Source organism: Xiphias gladius, chromosome 15, assembly GCF_016859285.1.
Source record: "Xiphias gladius isolate SHS-SW01 ecotype Sanya breed wild chromosome 15, ASM1685928v1, whole genome shotgun sequence".
Classification (NCBI taxonomy): Eukaryota; Metazoa; Chordata; class Actinopteri; order Istiophoriformes; family Xiphiidae; genus Xiphias; species Xiphias gladius.
Window position 1 is genome coordinate 3360399 of NC_053414.1, and position 9765 is coordinate 3370163.

The window sequence follows — 9765 nt, forward strand, 5'->3', positions numbered from 1 at the left end:
CTGTTTCCACCGCTAGCATGGAAAACAAGTGTAGCAAAATATGCAATGGAATAATAAAAATGAAGGAAAAAAACCAGCTTGAGTCGATGAGATGCTGAGGAATGGGGTGGGGGTCTTTGCAGCCTCATGGATCAGCCTTATAAATTATTTAAAGCCTCTTCAGACAACAACGGCTCTATTCTCGTCTCTGGGGACCGGTGTTGAGATGCCAGGCTCCGGCCCAGCCCTCTGTCATTACACTGTTTGCTGTTGTCGTGGAAAAACCACCTAACTGCAATATTGCGGTTTCACTTTTTCCTCCCTCTAAATAAAAGCTGACATGATCATCGATGTGTTGACTGAGTTGCATGACTCTTATTGGGCCCTTGGAATGTCTTGAAATCCCATTGCATGACGATTTCAAAAATACATTAAGAGTCAATGACAAAATAAGTGCTCTATCCTTCATTCTTTGCAAATTGCTCTGTTAACATGCTGTATATGTGGTGTGTGTCTGACAGCAGTGTTTTGTCGTTAATGTAGATGTATGTAGAGGTATATGAGGGAATTGCTCGGGGCTCTGTTCGAGGAGATTGAACATTTTAAAATGAACGAGAACTGTTTTGTTAGGATCGCTGCCAAACGCCCCCACCACCACCACCGCCGCCACCCCACCCCCTCACCACCACTGCCACCCCACCCAAAACCTTTGGCTCCCTTCCCAGGCCTTGTCTCAGCCATGTAATATATTTCTATCATGCAGGAATGCTGCAGCTACAAAGTCCCCCAGCAATCTCCTCCAATTAGAGTTAGAGATTGGCTGCGGTACAAGTCAGGGATGCCCCGTATCCCCTTTTCCGTTTAGTCGGGCAGCAAAGAGAAAAATGTGATCAAGATGTGCAGCTGCAAACTAAAAATTCTTAAGTGGAGACACCAGCAAAGGGCGAAAATAACTTCTGTCATGTGAGATCGAGTCGTCCTCGAACAGTTTTGTTTGGCTGTGGGCTAAAAATCTGTATGATAAGATGTAGAACGTGATTTATGTTGAGCATTTGAAAGCCACGAAACACAGCCCACTGCAAGAACATGGTTAATGATCTTGGGATAGTTCGGAGGATTGTGTTTATGCTATCGATTCACAGATTGCTGTTTTTCTTTCCTCACACATTGCAGAAACCAGAGGCCACTGTGCGTGTCTTGTTGTTCCATAGAAAACTCCTTACTGATGGAGAGACACGAAGGAGCGTGTAAAATAGCTGCCAGAAAAGATTACTTTCATATAGAGAGTGAATCGTTGCACATAAATTTTTGTCTAGAGTATGTGTACAAAATGGAAAACTGATACCCACAAAATATTTTGGTTCCTAATGTGGCCTCCTGACTGAGGATTTTTCAGGACAAGAGGCGAGCGGCCTTTTGTCTTTTCTTCTTTTCTCTTCACTGCTTTAAGTGTCTGAACTCTGTCTGAGCTAGAGTAAGTGCCTTGAACGTAAATGTATACGCAGTGTCACGTCTAATGCTTTAGAAATAGAACTCAGTGTCTATGTCGACCGGGCGAGCCAGGAAACAGCTGTGTGTGTTCCCCTAGTTTTTAGGGTGTTGGCTAAACGGCTGAAATGTCGTTTCCACGCCAAACCTGCCGTTTCGGTGACACAGCATGTATGTAATCCAGCCTTCATACTTTTACGCATCATTATTAACTATTATACATCATGGCACGGATCCAGTTTTGGAAACAGTCGCCATGTTCTTCATGTTCTAGCACGACAGACAGTCGAGAGCCCGCCACACCTGTTTATTTATAATTATATCATATGGGCTCATAAACCTAAACAACAGATCATAAAACACACAGCGTCCCAGGAACATTTTCATGATCGTACCTGTTTTTCTCTCGAATCCTTCGTCTCGTGTCTGCTCCTGACGACTGGCGCTTAGCGCCGTGGGGAGGCAGGACCCCGTTTTGATCCGAGACCGGTCACGTGGTGGTAGCCGCTGCTGATCGTGGGGCGTCTAGTGTGGTTGCTAGTGGGGTCCGGAAAGCGACGTCATGACATGCCGACCGCCTGCAGTCCTTTAAAAAAACGACCTGGACCTGTGGCAGACGTACGAGTTCACAGAGTTCATCCGAAGCTGGCAGGAAGTCGTCATGTCTTGGAGTGGAACAAACTGCACCGCAGAAGGATGCCAAGGAACAGCACACTGTCAAAATGATGGGGTATTACTGAAGCAAATATGTGTAGAGATTTATGAAACAGTATCTCCAACTATTGTGAATGAGTGCAAGAGTCTGTAAATGTGTATTCAGATTTGCAGGCGTACGTGTGCGTTATGTGTACATGTAAAAGAGACTGTGAATGTGTACAAAAATCTGTAAATGTGAACAGGATTTGCCTGCGTGAATCTGCAGTCAAATGCAGTCAAAAAACTGCCCGTAAGCGGCCTTTTATTCTGGGTGAGAACTGTAAGCGTTCGGCTCCGACAGCTGGAAGAGCAGATGACGCTCCGTTGCACCTCTGGTTCGCCTCTCAGGTGCCTTTTCACACGTGCCTCTCGCTACACTCTGACAGATTTTCTCCGACACCTTCACGAGTCTGAGTACACGCATACAGACGGAGATCCAGTTTCACAACTCCCCACACACCTTTGTAAATAATATTGCTACATAAAAAAATCAAGCTTTGGATTTCTACAAAACACCAAACCAGAGTGGAACTGCAAACCCAGACACACTGATCCCCTGTCTTGAGTTTGATTGAGTGTTACATTAACTATAATTAAAAACTCTGAGTCACCTAAAGCTTGATGTGTCTTCACAAATGAATGGAGAGCTCATGTGATTGGCTACGCTTCGGCAGGACTCGTCGTGTGCTCCCGAGGACTGAAAGTAAACTGGTTCAGATTCGGTGAGATACCCGGCTCAGCTTCAGACCAGCGTTGGGCTTTTGTTTCAGTCCTCAACACTGTTAATCCATTATTAGTGTTTGCATTCAAAGAGGAAGAAATTCTGTTCTTCAAAATGGACTTTTCTCTAACTTTCTCCGTCGCTCATATTTTCACCTTTTCAGACCGCTACAAATCCTGCAATGAGACACTCTGAGAAAGCAAAATCACTCTCACGTCTGAGGCCTTAAACTGAGATGAGGGGTCACAAATAGACATTACCTAATTGTGAGGGATAACAAGCCAAAAAGGTTGGAAACCGCTGGTCTAGACTAAAGCTTGTCCAGCTGTTTCTGAAAAATATTCTGTCCAGGGAGGATTTTTAACCCAGTGGGTACAAAAGGCGGGTCCAGCTTCCCGATCCAAATAAAAATGGCAGACAAACAAGTAAGCAACCCTCGTTCCTCCCTTCACATTTACAAAACGGATGTCTTCCCCTCTCAGTTTGTTTTTTTCCCTGGATGTGAGCACAGTTGCCTGTTAAGTGATTGTCTGTGACACACCTTGGTTAGTGTGTGTGTGTGTTTGTGTGTGTGTGTGTGAGAGAGAGAGAGAGAGAGAGAGAGAGAGACAGTCATTCAGATTTCAGAAGCCAAACATCTGGTAGTAATTAGCGGAACTCTGCAGATGATCCAACAGCTTGTTCTTTCTGCCTTCATTCTCTGTGGAAACAGGAAAAATTGGGGTTTTCTGGTGAAAAGAGGGTGTGATGTTCCCAACAGCATCAGGCCTGATGGTGTATCTAGTGATCTGATGCGCCTGTCGAGGACCAAAGCGGTAACTTAAGGTTCCCGTAAGGCCACTGAAATGATTTACTCAAAATAAAAACCGACATATGCAGTAGATGTATGTGCGCGCGTGAAACCGAAGTACAACACGTGTTGTGTCAGCGAGGGCTGAAACTCGGTCGTGATTGGCCGGCGAGCCCGGTCCCGGCACACACGCGAGCAGCACGCCGTCATGCTTATCAAGAGGGCTGGTAAAGAGACTGACAGGGACAGTAAAAACCGATGCGACGGCCCCCCCCAAAAAAAAAACAAAAAAACTCTTCCATGTCTGGCTGATTCTGTACTGACTCGGCAGTTCGGAAAGAGAAATTGGAAAAGAAAGAAAGGAAAAGACAAACAGAAAGTATCCCAGAGCTCCACAGTGGACACGTCCAGCTGGATCAAAGCACCGTGCTGCATAATTACAGCACATTCCTGCATTTTCTCCGTCTCGCTCTCTCACACACACACACATTAAAACGGTTTTGCTGTGTCTCCGCACTGCGAGGAAACAATCAAAGTATTGAGCTTCATGTTTTTTTTATTCTTTTCCTAGAATGAGCAGAATGTGGTCATCGCTGTGTTACAGCTACAAATCTATTATCACTGCAGCTTCAGTCAGAACATCAACTGTGACAAACTGCAGCCACTGAATCAGTCCGGCAGGTCATCTCACTGCTGCAGGGACTGAAGTGACCGACTCGTGTTACAGTAACTCTGGTGTTCTAACTGGTTCTCTCACTGGTTTTAATGCTGGCGCTCTCACTGGTTCTCTCACTGGTTTTAACGCTGGCGCTCTCACTGCTTCTACTTCTAACTCTGGTGTTTTTTCTGTTTCTCTTTCTTATTCTCACCAGCTGGTTTTCACACTGGTTCTCTCTCGTGGAATCTCTCACTGGATGTCTTACTGGTTCTCACACTAAATCTCTCATTGGTTCTCTTTTCGTTTATCGTACTGGTTCTCTTACTGGTTATTTCCTTGTTCGTTTTATCTTGTTTTCAAAGACTGTTTCTCTCTCTCTGTTTCTCCCTGGGGTTCTCTATGTGGTTTTCACCCTGGTTCTCACCTACTGTTTCTCGCCATGGTTCTCTGATGGGTAATATCCTTGGCTGTTTCTCTTGTTTTCATTCACTTGTTCTCGCTACCTGGTTCTCCTTCTCAAATTCTCTTTTTTGATGCTCTCACTGGTTCTCTCACTGGTTTTAACACTGGCGCTCTCACTGGTTCTCTCACTGGTTTTACTTCTAACTCTGGTGCTCTCACTGGTTCTCTCACTGGTTTTACAGTAACTCTGGTGTTCTAACTGGTTCTTTCACTGGTTTTAATGCTGGCGCTCTCATTGGTTCTCTCACTGGTTTTACTTCTAACTCTGGTGCTCTCACTGGTTTAACAGTAACTCTGGTGTTCTAACTGGTTCTCTCACTGGTTTTAACGCTGGCGCTCCCACTGGTTCCTTCACTGGTTTCACAGTAACTCTGGTCTTCTCACTGGTTCTCTCACTGGTTTTAACGCTGGCTCTCTCACTGGTTTTAACGCTCACTGGTTTCACAGTAACTCTGGTCTTCTCACTGGTTCTCTCACCTGTTTTAACGCTGGCGCTCCCACTGGTTCCTTCACTGGTTTCACAGTAACTCTGGTCTTCTCACTGGTTCTCTCACTGGTTTTACCTCTAACTCTGGCACTCTCACTGGTTCTCTCACTGGTTTTAACGCTGGCTCTCTCACTGGTTTTAACGCTCACTGGTTTCACAGTAACTCTGGTGTTCTAACTGGTTCTCTCACTGGTTTTAACGCTGGCGCTCCCACTGGTTCCTTCACTGGTTTCACAGTAACTCTGGTCTTCTCACTGGTTCTCTCACTGGTTTTAACGCTGGCGCTCCCACTGGTTCCTTCACTGGTTTCACAGTAACTCTGGTGTTCTCACTGGTTCTCTCACTGGTTTTAACGCTGGCGCTCCCACTGGTTCTCTCACTGGTTTTACTTCTAACTCTGGTGTTCTCACTGGTTCTCTCACTGTTTTTTTTTTTCTGTTTCTCTTTCTTATTCTCACCAGTTGGTTTTCACTCTGGTTCTCACCTACTGTTTCTCGCAGTGGTTCTCTGATGGGTAATATCCTTGGTTGTTCCTCTTGTTTTCGTTCACTTGTTCTCGCTACCTGGTTCTCCTTCTCAAATTCTCTTTTTTGATGCTCTCGCTGGTTCTCTCACTGGTTTTCTCACTGGTTCTCTCGCTGGTTCTGTCTTTAGTTCTCTCACTGTTGGTTCTCACTTCTGCACTTTCTCTCTGCCTCTATATCTAGATCTCTCACCTGTTCCTTTACTGATTCTCCCTGTTGTTTTTTCAATGGGTCTTTCTCTGTTTCCGTCTTTGTTTCTTAAACTGGTTGTCTGTCTGGTTCTCTTACTGGTTTTCTCTCTCGACTCTCACTCTGGTTCTGTCTCTGGTTCTTTCTCACTGACCTTTTAACCGATTCTCCCTCTGGTTTCTTTGTCTTGGCCTCACTCACTGTTTCTCTATTTGGTTCTCACTTTTGTTCTCTCCCACTTGTTCCTCAGTACTGTAAACAGAGCACTTTGTAACTGTATTAGCTGGCGAGGACAGATCCTGCCTTGGTTTTCTTCACCCAGCGACAGTGACGGTGGTCACCTAAAGGCTACAGAACTACATGCGAGGAGCAAGACTGGGCACAAAAAGCCGACTGCAACAGGTTCATGTATTGTTTATGAGGATTCTTGAAAGGCATTCTGGGAAACGTAGGAAATGACAAACTGCAGGAGAATTAGATGAGACAGGAGGGAGAAATGTATATATTAACCAGAGAAAAAAAAGGTTCTCCCAAACCAAAAAATATGAGAATTTGACTTTGTAAGGTTGTAGTAGTGAGGTGAGGTGCCTTGCTGAAGGGCGCCGCGGCAGCCGCTGCAGACTCTGCTTTAAAACACTGCGCCTGTCCTTGTGGTGCTAGGGTTTTTCCTGTGTTAGTGTGTCTCCCAGCTCTCAGTTCCCACGCAGACCTCCGTCATGTGATTCCTTAAGGTGGGAACGCCGGCACAGACAGAGGGCTTGTGTCTGCAGCTTCAGTGCATTCTGGGAAGGATACGCATCCTCAGCGAGGACAGAAGGTTGATTCTCCCCTTTTATTAAGTTAACATTTTTACTCCTCCACACGTCATCCACATACTGGAGGAGTCAGGAAGGTGTGTGTTTGAGTGTTTGTGCTTTGCCTGTGGGAAGCTCAAAGAAACAGAGCTAACAGCTGACTGTCAGTTGATGAATTTATCTCCAGCGTGTGTGTGTATGTTCGTGGAATGAAAATTGCCATTTCTCTCCGTTTGTCTTCTGCTCTGCTGCGTTGACAGAAGACAGTTGGGGTTATCTGAGATCACAGATCCTCTCCTGTCACTCACAGTCGAGCCCGAAACTCCTTCGGGACATTATTATTCATTCCATTTACACCTGTCAGAGGTGGTTAGGGATGTGAATCCAGAATCGGAATCACTTTGGAAATGTGTCAGAATTGCCAAATTCCTGAGAATTGTTCAGCTTCAACACTGAGTGTTTTTTAATAAATGTCTGTGCAATACAAAGCTTTGACTTAAAAGAACATACTTGTTCTCTTTATAGCCCAGAGTTAGATGATAACCTAACCTAACAACCTGTCTACACTTTTGATTCCACACCTGTTCAATAAACAACATACAACATGTAAAACGGACTTGTGGGAAGATTTTTTTGTCTCTTTGGGTGGAGCTGCGCTAGCAGTTTCCTAGAGGCTTCCAGCCTTCGTGCTAAGCTAGGCCAAACACGTTTTAGAAACACAGAAAACCAAAAAGTTAGCTAAAAGACACTGCTTGGCAAATATTCACTGTCAGTTCATCCCTATAGGAGACGACTTTCACAGTCATTTGATCCCTCGTTAATATAAAAACGTGATTAGTGCAGCTTAAACATTCAAAAGTTGTTACCGTTGGGACCTGCTGAGTTATAACCGCAGCGGCCAACGTGGGAAACCTGCAGGATTTTTGAAGAGGATCAGAATGGGAGGGGTTGACAATGACAGAGGTCAAAGTTTGGTGACAGGATGAGAAGCTAATGGCCCTCCTGAGCCACCCTGAAGTGACCACCACATCAGCGAGGATAAGGAATTAACACAGCTAAGCAGGATGTTAATCCAAAAGTCCAAAATATTTTGTGGTTTTTGCAGAGGCTACGTGGATCCTGTTGATTCAATTCATTTCATTGAACCTCGTTGTTTCAGATTGGACTGACAGATCCTGAACTGGTTTCAGTGCTTGGCAGCTGTGAGTCCAGCCGAACAAACTGGTCTTCTTCCAGCTGTTACATTCAATTCAGCACATTAGTTTAACCGCAGCACCTCTGGGGATGATGGGCTTGACTTCCCAGGGAGATTGCATAATGATAATCTTAGCCGCTGCCAGAACAAAGCATCGAGGGACACCAGAACAAAGCAAAGAAAGAACTTGTGGTATTCTGAGTGCATAATCTACAGACTGGGCAATTTTCATTCAGTGATTGTTGTTCATTTTAGACGCAAGATAGATTCAGTCAGAGTCAGGTCAGAAGGTTTAATACCAATGATTGTTACAAATGGACAAGCAGCTGTACTTAGTGGTAAAAACTCTGTGTTCCCTTTGTAAATCCAAGCAGTGTGAGAGTCTGAGAGGATACACATTAAATACATAACAAATACAAAACATAACTGTTGCCTGGGTTTTCCAGTTCAAGATGTACTATGTTCTTCCACATAGAAGTGAATGGCGTGGATGGTGGGTGTAAAAACTGCAGGACCTTGACGCCAGACACTGGGTTCATAGCCCGAGGACCGTCTGTCTTTAGGTTTAGGCAACAAAGGCCAAAAGCTTGTTTCAGTTAAATGTCAGTAATTAACACGTTCATCAAGTACACCTCCAAGTCCGAGGCCATGGTTCTCTGAGTTCAAGTATCTCGGGGTCTTGTTCACGAGTGAGCGTGAAGTGGAGCATGAGAATGACAGGAGGATGCAAGTAACGCAGGCGTTGTAGCGGACCCCAGTCGATCCACGTTCTGACCCTCACCTATGGTCATGAGCTTCAGGTAATGACTGAAAAAACGAGATAGCTGAAATGAGTTTCCTCCATAAGGTGGCTGGGCTCGGCCTTACAGATAAGGGTAAGGCGCTCAGATATCCAGAGGGAGCTTGGAGTACAGCTGCTACTCAGCTGGAGCCAGTTGAGGTGGTTCGGGCATCTGATCAGGATCTTCCTGGGCGCCTTCCATTAGAGGTTTTCTGGGCACGTCCAACTGGTGGGAGGTCGCCGGGGGAGACCCAGAGCGCACTGGAGAGACTTCATATCTCATCTGGCCTGGGAACGCCTCGGGGTTCCCCATGAGGAAATGGAAGGTGTTGCTGGGGAGAGGGACGTCTGGACAACCTTGCTTAACCTGCTGCCACCGTGACCTGACTCCAGATAAACGGAACAAATTGAATGGATATACATCAAGTTATTGCTGAGTTTTTCAATATTTAACCAAGACCACAACCTATGCCTGACCTTAACCACGTTCTGTGAGCGCCTAAACATAACCGGACCGTAAAAACAGTCATCTTGTTGTAGTTGCCACTGGCCGATATTATTTTACAAGGGCAAATATTGTAAAAAAAAAAAAATTTGAATACGCTGTGAGCGAACACTTTGCTGATACGTTCATTAAAAACGTCATGTTGATAAAAAACACAATCAAAATATTATTTCTTTTAAAACATATTTGCTCTTGCAAATGAGTAATTTAGAACTGTAATTTGTAGGAGACGGCGTTGTACACATCCCCTAACCCGGATTTCAACCTCTTTGACCGACATTATCTACTTGGAAAATACACCAAAATATGACCACACCTGAAATATCCGCTTCACTGAAAAGTGCCTGCAATACCGCAGTAGGTCAAAGTTGAACCAGCGAAGTCAGTTTGAAAAATGCGATGTGTTTTTTTACTATTGCAAGTTCAGGTAATGATTAAAATCGTCTTCAAAATAAGTGTGTTGAACTTACCGAGGGGTTACTGGGGGTTTGTTTAC